This window comes from Tenrec ecaudatus, chromosome 16, assembly GCF_050624435.1.
Source record: "Tenrec ecaudatus isolate mTenEca1 chromosome 16, mTenEca1.hap1, whole genome shotgun sequence".
Classification (NCBI taxonomy): domain Eukaryota; kingdom Metazoa; phylum Chordata; class Mammalia; order Afrosoricida; family Tenrecidae; genus Tenrec; species Tenrec ecaudatus.
Window position 1 is genome coordinate 58,231,756 of NC_134545.1, and position 12,048 is coordinate 58,243,803.

Below are 12,048 nucleotides of genomic sequence, written 5' to 3' on the forward strand. Positions count from 1 at the left end.
AATGTATGAAGAGTAGGGGGTGGGAGAGGGGAATGTATGAAGAGTAGGGGGTGGGAGGGGGAATGTATGAAGAGTAGGGGGTGGGGGGAATGTATGAAGAGTAGGGGGTGGGAGGGGGGAATGTATGAAGAGTAGGGGGTGGGGGGGGGAATGTATGAAGGGTAAGGGGTGGGAGGGGGGAATGTATGAAGAGTAAGGGGTGGGAGGGGGGAATGTATGAAGAGTAGGGGGTGGGAGGGGGGAAGGTATGAAGAGTAGGGGGTGGGTGGAGAATGTATGAAGAGTTGGGGGTGGAGGGGAATGTATGAAGAGTAGGGGGTGGGGTGGGGGGAGGGAATCTTTGGAATAAACAATGAAAAACGAGAGTGAGCACTACAACTGATGAGATTGCACCACTCACTTTAAAGGTAATTTGATTACGGGGGGCGGGGAAAGAAAATGTTCTGAAAATCATGTGGTGATGATTGTACAACTCTTCTTGATATGATTGAACTATTAAATTGTGTGATATATGGATTAAGTGATGATAAAACTGCTAAAAAAAAGGAAGAAATGTATGAAAAAGTGCACAGTAAAAATTCAGGATACCTGTCAGTAAATTTAAGTAAGGATCGATGATAAAAAAATAATAAGTTCTTGCATTTTAAGAAATGGAATTAAAATAAAGACAAAAATAACACAGAAAATAGAAAGGGTGTTCAAAGGTAGACAGTGGAAAGACTGAAGAGCATGAAAGCATTCTAAAAGTAATCATTTTGTTCAAGAAGATGATAAAAATACTGATTTATTTTAGACTTTATAGGAAAATATTTTTAAATTAAAAACAAGTACTTACATAGAAAATTTTTAAATTGAAAATTTTAAATCATTAAAGATTGACATTTTTAAGCTAATTTGGAAGTTATTATATATTGTCTTACCTGTAATGATCCCCTACCTACCTCACCACTGTCTATTTTGGCTTTGCAAATTCTCTCTCATCTCTTCCTCCCCATCCTTGAAGCATTATTCTTTACTTCCTGGTCTCCCTCTACCTAGATGTTATGACATGTGGGGCACACCAAATTCTAGCCATTGACCATAGTATATGTGTCGGTTTATCTGTTTTCCAACTACACTAAAAAATCCCTGTGGACAGAAGCTAGTATTTTTGTTGTCCTGGAACAGATCAAAAACATTTGCCATTTGAATCATTTTATGTGTACAATTCAATGACATGTATTATGTTTCCCATCTTGTTTATCGGTCACCACTATCTGCTTCTAGCTTTGTTCATTGTCAAGGGACATTGGAGCCCTGGTAGCACAGACATTTGGCAGCTAATCGAAAGGTCCATGATTCAAACCCACCAGCCAATTTGAAAGAGCACGTTGAGGCTGTCTGGTCCTGTAAAGCGTGCTCAGTGCTGAATTAGAATTGGCTTGATGGCAATGAGGGGTTTTTGTTGTTGTTGTTGTTGTTGTTGGAGTTATTTGTTTGTTGTTTTAGTTTTATGGTATCTCGATTTACATTGTTTTCAAGAAGTGCCAAAGCATGTTCCACAGTGGGTGCCCATCTTATAGTGCCACTAGCAGTGCATAAGAACCCTGCTCTCTTCATGCCCTTGCCAACATGTGATGTTCTCTATTTGTGTCTCATTTGTTTTTCAACTTTATTATTAATGATGGAGGGAGATAGTGCAGTGTCATTTTTATTTTCATCTCTCTACTGGCTAATGATCGCTAGTATATCCTCATATATTTGTTGGCTGCTGAAAGTCTTCTTTAGTTACATATCTGTTCATGTCCTCTGAATGGGCTAATTCTTGATAGACTTCTGATTCCTTGATCCTAGCATAGTGTGTGTTTTTGAAAGAGAGGAAATCGGATATTCTTTACAAATCAACCAAAAGTGCCTCTCCCTCTTAATTGGCATTGTTGTGAGTAACCTAAGCTGAAGGTTTTCAAGTCCTTGTAGGCAAGTCTTTTGAGCCCTTGAATTTAAGATCATTTGGGAAGAAAACATTTTTTGAAATGAAGAGAGAGTTTGTTGACATTTTTTAAGCAATCTGTAGCAAATTGTAAGGATGTGTGCACTCACCATGGTTTTTACCTGACTGTAAGATGGCTCAATATGGTTTTGAAAATTGTATCTGCATCTGCCCTAGTTGCATTCCTTGGGCTAACAGAAATACCCTGCATGGGTTCTCTGTTTCCAAAGTTAATTTGGCAAACATCTGCTACCAGAAGATGGTCCAGATGGTTTCTGACATGTAGTGATAATAAATATGTGGTCCTTTTCACATATTGCATGGTGTTTGCTGTCGTTTTCTAATAAAAGGAAGTGGTTTTTAAGAGGGGAAAAACGGCTTCATTTCATGGCCACCAATGCGTATGGAAACATACATCATTCATGTGTCTGAAAGCCAGACCACCCTTTATAGGTTCAAATAGGATCTCCTTGTCAGGAATACTTCATGAAGTATTCCTGACCATATCGTCTTCTGATATTTTCATATCACTTTCTTTAAATTTATTATCCTAACATTTTAAGCAATCCTATGTAGTGGATGTTAGTTACCCTTATCCCTGTTTTCTAGATTAAGAAATAGCCCAAAGTTATTAGTAAGTAGTAGAACATCTGACTCCAAAGTTCCTAATATCTACACACTCTTCTACACCATTTGTTTTCAGAGTGTCTACTACCATGTTGTGTTCCTACAGGCAGTTGGGCTTCTTGTCCCGTCTTCTCCACTTGCAAAGCTACACAAAGGCATTTTGTCACATCTCTGAAACCCATTGTCAGTTCCCACTTTGAGATGTAGTCACACAGACTTGTTGCCCACTCTCTGAGTCCTCAGACACGGAACTGTAGACCAGAGAATGGCTCTCTCGCCTCGCCTGGTGTCCCTCTTTAGTATCAGAGCCCAGATTCATCCCAGTATCTTACAGAGCATTTCCTGAGAGACCTCCCTCTGCCTGGAATGCCTCTCTTTCTAGGCTGGGTCTGAGAACTAAAATAACATACACAGCTTATTGTTCTGTGCCCATGAAGCTAAAGTTTTCGCTCTTTTTTGTGTCAAAACCCACTAGCAACCTGCTTTCTACTAACTGAGCTAAGAGTAGCGTGAGCATTAAGATAGCTCTGAAATTGTAACTAGATATAGAATGTTGTATTTCCCAGAATTTCTTCCTTGAATAGTGTGAACACATTAGTATTAGAGTGCCGTATATACTCGTGTATAAGCCGAGTTTTTCAGCACATTTTTTTATGCTGAAGATGCCGCCCTTGGCTTATCCTCGAGTGAGGGTCCCCCTTTACTGGTTCTCGGCTGCAGAGTGGGTGTTCTAGGTCTCTCCCAGTCATCTGTGGGCGCCTGCAGCCTCTCTGGGTGGTCAGATGACTGCTGATATCAACGCTCTTCTTTCCTCCTGCACCCAGGCAGCCTCTGTTGTCCGTGCTGTATTGGGCGAGAACTTGCCCGCTTCTGTGCACTAGCACCTGGGACGCACCGCATCCTTGTCGAATGCAGCTGCTCTTCTTCTTCCACTCTTCTCCGGGGCTGCAACCAATGACGTAACCTTTACAGTCTTACCCGTGCTAGGTCACGCCGCCTTGCTCCACCCAAGCATTGCTGAATACAAGTATCCGTTTATCTCTGGTCTAGGATTTACAGTACATTTATTTACAGTACTTAGTCTGCTATATTTTATTTTTTTATTTTCTTATTAACCCCTATCTGGAGCCAGTGTTGACTATTCTTACATAGAGGAGCCTGTATTAAGGCTCATAATATACACACTGCATTGTGCATGCACTGTTACTACATGTGTTGTGTTAGCACTTCCCACACATACGGTAATGCTGCATATGCAATGACACAGTGCGTACACAATGCAGCGTGTATGAGTCCTAATCCAGGCTGCTCTATGCAAACAGTCATGTCATCACATTCTGTAATATCATCAACCTCCGTTAGGCTTCAAGCTATACAAGCTGCAAGTTGTGTACATGCAGTAAGGCAGCGTATGTAGTAATGCAGCGCATGCACTAACACAGAGTATATAGGATGAGCCCTAACACAGGCTGCTCTATGCAAACATAGTGATGTCAACACATTCTGGAATATTATCATACCAAACTCTCCAAACCCTGAATTACTGTCAGCTCCCATCGTGATCCAGCATATTTTGAGTCTTGTGTGTCATTTGAGTGCAATTCTTTTAAAGTCTGTCTTGCTGTATTCTACTGCCAATTGGTTTTACTTGTTTATATGTATAGTTGCCTGGACGTCACTGTTTTTACTGTAAATGGACCTCTTTGAAGACCTATAACTAGGGCTTATTTTTGGAATGGGGCTTACGGTATAGGTTGAGAATTCAATCACAATGGTAGAGCATTCTTTTTCAAAGTCTTTATTTTTTATCCTGTTAGAAATGGATCCCAATACTTCTACTCCTTGACCAAAACAAAAATGCAAGTCTTACGAAGCTGGTTTCAAACTTAAGGTTGTGTCAAGAGAAGAAAAAAAGCAATAACAGTATAGCAAGTAGGGAATTTTATGTTGATGAAAAACAAGTGAGGGAATGGCGGAAAATGAAAGCTAACTTGGAAAAGATTCCAAAGGCAAAAAAAAAGCTCGATGTGGTTTAACGACTTCATATGGGGCTGTAGAGACTGAATAGCACAGATTATGGGGTGTCATCAAAATAATTACTGCGTAACATGCATGGGAATTTGCTTATATGCCCTTCAAATGGCTAAAGACAACAACTTAAAAGCACCAGGCATTGAAAATTGTGTTGAGTCAGCAGGATGATGTACCAGCTTCATGAATAGGCTTGCCCTATGTTTGCGGCAAAGAACAAAGATTTCACAGAATTTGCCAAAAGTCCTTGATGAAAAAGTTATGTCATCCCATTCATTCACCATAAAACAAAGAAGGATCCATAACTATGACCTGGGAGATCTTGAGAATATGGAAGAAACACCTATGACCTTTGATCTTCCACGCAAAAGAATTGTGGTAAGTTTGGGAGACAAACTACTTTTTTACTCAGAACCATAGGAAATGAAAAAAAAAAAATCCACATTCATTCTGTCATGTTTGGCTAATGGAACTAAGCTTCAGCCTGTCATGATTTTTAAAAGAAAGACCTTGCCTAAAAAGGTCAAATTCCCTTCATAAATACAGTGTGCGCACATATTATAGGCTGGGTAGATGAAGATGGAACCAAAAAAATGGCTGGAAGAAATTAGGAATGGATGACCAGGAGCAGCCTTAAAGAGAAACACCATTCTTGTTAGTCTGAGATATGTTTAGAGCCCAAACATCTGATGACATTATAAAAAATTGGCAAAGTCTTTTCAAGTTACTTTGGCCATTATTCCAGGTGGGCTTACACCTGTATTGCAGCCCCTAGATGTGTGTTTAAATAAACCTTTCAAAGAGCATGTGCGAAAGATGTGGCATGAATGGATGTCATCTGGTCAAACCCGACTGACAAAAGTTGGAAATTTGATGAAGCCCGACATAGAATTGATAGCAAAGTGGGTTCGGGATGCATGGGAGGAGATTCCAGAGGACATGGTGCAACATGCCCTCAAGAAGTGTGGCATTAGGAATGCTGTGGATGGCAGTGAAGACAGCGCTTTGTATGCGAACGACAACATGACGGTGATGACGGCGGACTCAGAGAGGATGACAGTGTCCATGCTGATCACCTCACACCAGCCTAAGCTGAAGCTCTGTGTGGACGTACGGATGAGGAGGAGGAATCCAGTGTTGTTTTTTTTTGTTTTTTTTTTCTTGTGCATGTTTTTTTTTTTAATTTTAACAATTTATTGGGGCTCATAGAGGAATCCAGTTTTGAAGGATTCTAACTCTTCTGTTTTAGCTTGGTCGCTGACTGAGCTAAGGTTTTTGCGCTTTTAAAGTTATTGTTGATACCATATTGTTTTTGTTGACCCTTTTTTTCACTTACAGATCTAGTTGCTGCTTTCCTTTTAAATAAATATTCAAAAACATTTAACCTACTAATGCCTCAATTAATGTAATTTTATTGGGATCTATTATTATTTCTAAATTTACCAGTAGCTGCTACATTTCCCACCCTAGGCTTATACTTGAGTCAATAAGTTTTCCCAGTTTTTGTAGTAAAATTAGGTGCCTCGGGCTTCCAAAAGTTCAAAGAAAAATGGAATTTTCCACAATTTTTAAAGCACTCTGTTAGTGCTTAAAAGAGTGTAGAAGTAGCAACTTGTTATTGGTTGCTAAAGTACCCTTTAGGGAAGAGGGTCTGTTAGCCTCTGAGCCTTGATTTGTTTAGGCATGTGAGCAAGGTGGGGCTACATGGGAGTGCCCTTTATAGAAGAAAAATATTCCCCAACAAAGAGGGCCCAATCTCCTCTAGGGAAGAGATCTTGAGCAAATACTTAAAGAACAGGAATTTGGAGAAGCATCAGGTCAAGAGTCTGTTTCTAGCAGTAGTCATGGCCTGGGCTGCTGCTATCATGCCTACTTCCCATATAATTATGCTTAGAAAAATATTAATTTTCTTAAATTTAACTAATGTTTGACCTGCTATAAGTAGGTCCCTATGCTATCTGTTATGAGTATTAGGGGACAAAATTAGAGGGTAGGACATTTTAGATGAAGAAACAAAATTATTATATAGTAGCCATCTAATAACCTAAGCACCTCACACTTTTGAGCTCTTAGAGTACATCTGGTATAATGTGAAGTGCACTACTTCAATTAACACAGAAATGAAAACAATATCTTCAGGAAGGTTCTAATAATATTCCCACAGCCTGAGGCTTGTAATTCTGCTGTTGTTATTGTTATTGTTGTTGTTAGGTACCATGGAGTCCGTTCTGACACAATAAAAACCCTGTGTGCAACAGAACAAGCCACCCCCTGGTCCCACGCCATCTTCACACTAGTTCTTATGCTCGAGCCCAGTGTTGCAGCCGCTGTGTGCATCCATCTTGAAAAGGCCTCCCTCGGCTTTGCTGCCCCTCCACTTTACCAAGCATGATGTCCTTCCTCAAAAACTGGTCTCTCCTGACAACTTGCCCAAAGCATTTGGGACAAAGTGCTGCATCTAGGGAGCATTCTGGCTATCATTCTTCTAACACAGATGTATTTGATCTTTTGGCGGTCCATGGTACTTTCAGTTTTCTTCCTCAGCACCATCATTGAAACTCATTGGTGCTTTTTGGTCTTCCTTATCCAATATCCAACTTTCACATGCATGTGAGCCAATGGAAAATACCATGACTTAGGTCAGGCATACCTTATTCCACAAAGTATCATCCTTGCTTTTCAACACTTTGAAGAGGTCTTGAGCAGCATGTTTATCCACTGCAATGTGTCATTTGATCTCTTGACTGTTGCTTCCCAAGCATTGATGGTGGATGTAAGCAAGACAAAATCCTTGACAACTCCAATCTTTCCTCGATTTATCACACTATTACCATAGGTTCAGGTGTAAGGATTTTGGTCTTCTTTCCACTGAGTTGCAATCCATACTGAAACCTGTAATCCTTGAACTTCATCAGCAAGTGCTTCAAGTCTTCCTCACATTCAGCAAGCAAGGCTGCAATTGTGTAGTTGCCACCAAATCAGTTCAGAGTCAGGCCATCATATTACATATTAAAGGATTACTTATGTAAAACAGGATGAAACATTGCCTGCCTGAAAAAACGTCCCCAGATTAAAAACCAAACTCACTGCCATCAAGGCTATTCCAATTGACCCTAAATAGGGTTTCTAGGTTTGCACATTTTCGTGGGATCCGACAGCCTCATGTTTCTCCCTAGGAGTGGCTGGTGGATTTGAATCACTGACCTTGCAATTTTAAGTTCCCAGATATTCAATTAAACATTAATCTAAGTCTCACTGAAAGTATCTTATAGATGTGACTAGCACTTACAGTCAGCTGACTTTCATAAAGGAGATTATCTTCAATCACCTGGGTTGGTCTCACCCAATCATTTGAAAGGTCTTAAGGGTAGAACTAAGGTGTCTCTAAGGAGGAAGAAATTCTTCCTCAAGACTAACTTCAGCTCTTTCCAGAGAGTCTTCAGCTTGCAAATGGGGCTACCGATTTTGCACTTGCCGGTCAGCACAATTGCATACATGAAGGCCTTGAAAGAAACCTCTGAATGTATGCATATGCTAGGATTAATGGGATACAGAGAAGATGATAAGAGACGAAAATAAGGCCAGGAGACTGTTGGAGTAAAGGTGGGGATGAAAATCCCTAGAACTCCATTTATAAGCAAGAACAGGGATGGGCAAAATTACAGTACGTTGAGACAAACCCAGGCCATCGCCTGTTTCGCACTGTTTACTTTTGCAAAGTAAGAATGGGTTTACCTTTTTAATTGGTTGGGAGGGAAAATCAAAACAAGAATAATAGTTCATGGCACAAGGATTGTACATGAAATTCAATTTTTTAATTCAAATTTTAGTGCCCATTAATCAAGTTTTGTTGGGGGGCAGGCTCTCCAATCATTTAGATAGTGCCTCATCTTACATGCTACACTAGGAGTTGGGTAATTGCATAGTTTGGCATATTGCCTAGCTTGCCCTTTACCAAAAAAAGTTTGGCAACTCCTGGAATAGAGTAGCCATCCTTCTCAAATATCAGATAATGAGAAGGTTTTTACTTATGCCCAGGAGAATACAAAAAGTAAGTATAAAGACACAGACTTCTCAGAAAGATAAACTTACTCAATGTTGAGAGTCGTTTATCCTGAGGTGCCTTCCTTTGTTCTCTCTGTGGAGTAGAGACGTGTCCTTCTTCAGAGACAATGAATGCGGGAGGGCTCTTGTATCCTTGGATGTCCTCCGGTTGATGAGGATGGATGGGCAAGGTTTTCTCTCCTCTTCTTTGCCTGTTCCCCGGCTCCTTCTTTAGACGTCCACCTGCTCCACCCATCACCCTCTTCCTTCCAGGCTTCAGCTCTGCCCCACAGCTGCCCAGTTGGTGACCTCAAAAAGAATCCATGCTCCAAAGAACTAGCCAAGGGGAGCTATTGCGGGTTATCAACGCTCTGTGTTTAAAGAGGAATGCCCAGGTTCATGTGATTAAGTCCCAAGTAGTTCAACTGCTTTATAAGCCAGTTTTCTTCTCAGCAAAATTAGGAGCTTCTCTGCCTTATCCTCAGAGCCTGAAGCTTCAGTACAAGAAATCAGAAAAAGCATGCTCAAATCACTGCCAACTCATAGTGAGCCACGAGTCAGGGTTGAACTGGCCCTGTTAGTTCCTGAGCCTGTGACTGCTTACAGGAATGGAAAGTCCCTGCTTCCCCCCACCCCGCCCCCCAGTGGCTGGTAGTTTCAAACTGCTGACCTACTTGTCAGTCTGTTTCCTTCCTTCTTTTTTCAATTCTCCAAAGACAACCTCCACACGTGGGTTAGACCACTCTTACTCCCCACTTCCCCTTTGCTATTATAATCACTGTTTCAGAAGATTTGTCCATAATGTTGTATATAGTTTAGGTAGTTCTTTTTTTATGTTATATCATATTTCACAGAAGAATTTATGCATGTAAATTAAGGTGTTGGCAAAGCATATTGGAAGAGCAAGCAAGTCTGTCTTGGAAGAAATGCAGACAGCAAGCTCCTTAGAAGCAAGGATGCCAAGACTCCACCTCACATACTTTGGACGCATGATCAGGAAAGCCCAGTCCCTGGAAAGGAGCATCATGTTTAGGAAAGCAGAGAGCCAGTGAAAAAGAGGTGACTCTCAAGGAGATGGACTGCCACAGTGGCTTCAACAATGGGCTCAAACAGAGCAACAATTGTGAGGACGGTGCAGGAGTCCTGCGTCTGCTGTACTTAGGGCCTCTATGCATAAGGAACCAACTCCTGGCACAGAGCACCAGTATTATCTTGAGTGAATATACCACAAATACAGTTAGTCTTCAGCTCTGATGAGCATTTAGGTAGTTTAATAAGCACGGGGCTGCTCTTAAATAGCCCCAAGGTGGAAGCAATCTTAATGACCAGCAACAGATACATGGATAAACAAAATGAGATGTATGCATACTGTGGGCTATTAATCAGCAATAAAGACAAACAAAGCCCTTGATAAGAGGCTCAAAAGGACCAGCGGCGAGAAGGAAGGAGAGGTTTCTGCCAAAAATGCAGGCCAGGCTGCAGGTTTTTTCTGTTTACTGTTTCTTCCGAGCTGGCTTGACATGGCCACCTAGCCAGCATCTTCAGAAACCCTGTAGGGGTCCCTCCTTGCCTCCTCCCTCTTCTTCTCAAGCTTCTGGAAAGAATATTCACTCAGGCTAGGGTTAAAAAAAACAACCCATACACATATCACCTGTTAAATAGTCAAATTTCATGATTAGCAAAATGTTTAAGGGGCCTTCCCTTGTCTTACGGCTAGGTAAGTGGGATTCAATAAGTGTCAATCAATCAGAATTTTCCTCTTCTAAGTCTTTTGTGTCTCTGGATAATTTAAGATCTGGTTTCTACAATTTTCTGTATTTTTTGGTTTATAATTTCTGTTTGATTTTTGTACATATTAGGGTGCATTTCAGAGGTGTTATGTCGTTGGAGATAACCGTCTTGAAGCTGTGTTATATGTTTTCCCATTTTTCGGTCTACGAACCCCAGGATGGATGAACCTGCGGGGACAGCAAGTAGAATAAGGGTTCCCGAAGAGAGGGGTACAGTGTGTGTGCGCACGGGGGTGGGGTGGGGGGAGGGAGTGAGGAATAATAGAGAGATATGACAAGGAGCCCAGGTAGAAAAAGAACATTTGGAAACTGTGGTAGCAATTGTACAATTCTACTGGATGTGATTGAATTATGGAAGAATGTGATATATGTATTCAATCCCAATTAATAGAAAATTGAAAGCACCTTTCACTGAAGTACTTTGATGAATCCTTGTATAGTACTGCTGGATCCTGGGTCATTTTGTTCCTTCAATAAACTCTTTTCATTTTAACAGACGCTCTAGTTTGCTCTTTGATTTCCTGATACCTGTTACAATATGTTTGTACTGGCAGGGATGAGCTAACTGATGAGCTCCCGATTGTGTTACGGAAATATGACCAGCAGAACCAGGAGACTCGTAGCTAAAGGGGTGTTCATTATTGGTGTCATTGAGCCAAACCCTTGATCAGAGGAAAGGATGTGGGAAAACTTGGATTCTAAGCACTAGGTTTGCAGAAGGCTATGGTATACAGCAGGAGTCCTAACTCTGTTTCAGTCTTGATGGCAGCCAACCACAAGCATAGGGCAGAAATGGTATGTTACTTCCAAGGTTAGGGACTAAAAAGGGCTGTATCTTCCTTCTTGACTTCTCCCGTCCACTCGCTCATCTCTTGTGCCGGAGGAGCAAGCCTTGAAAGAATCAACCAAGGCCCGTGTGTCAAGGAGCTGAGTCAGCAATAGCATGAAAATAATAGAAACCTTCCAGCAACTTCATCGAAAGCAGCTTCCCAGCCCCTGTTCAACCTTGAAGTCACTATAAAGCCCCAGCCTGCGGCTTAAGAGCAACCTCCTGAGAGATCTTGAGCTGACAGCACTCAGCTAGGCCACGGCTGGATTCCTGGTGCCAGGAAACTGGGAGACTATCAATGCCTTTGCCACTGAAGCTACTATGTGACACAACCCTAGATAACTCCTAAAGTTGGTCCCTGATAGATCAGCGTCATTCTTTATGTTCTTCTGAGGCTCTAACATAGTTTATAACATTAAAATATGTACCACAAATATGTTCCCCCTTTTCAGCATCTTGAAGCTAAGACAAAGGGGTCTTCCAATGGTGAATATATCCAAATACACCCTCTGATTTAGATGAAAATTCTTTTACTCGCCCGGAGAGCTTACTCATAAACGAACCATGCGTTGGAAGTGACTGGGGATCTCTGGTGGCATAGTGGTTACAAATTGGGTTGCGGTATTCAAAATCAGCAGTTCAGGACCACCGCGTGATGGTCTCACAAACTCACTGAGCTCTTCTAGCCTGTCTTTCGGGTTTCTAATGAGTCGGCATCGACTCGATAGCAGTGAGTTTGGTTTTGGGGCTTTGGTCAG

General features: G+C 41.4%; 1 pseudogene; it reads left to right on the forward strand.

The window, feature by feature from the left end:
- Positions 1-5,443: 5,443 nt before the first annotated feature.
- The window catches only part of LOC142428610 (cyclin-dependent kinase inhibitor 3 pseudogene), a 39,376-nt pseudogene continuing 32,771 nt past the window's right edge, over positions 5,444-12,048 (forward strand).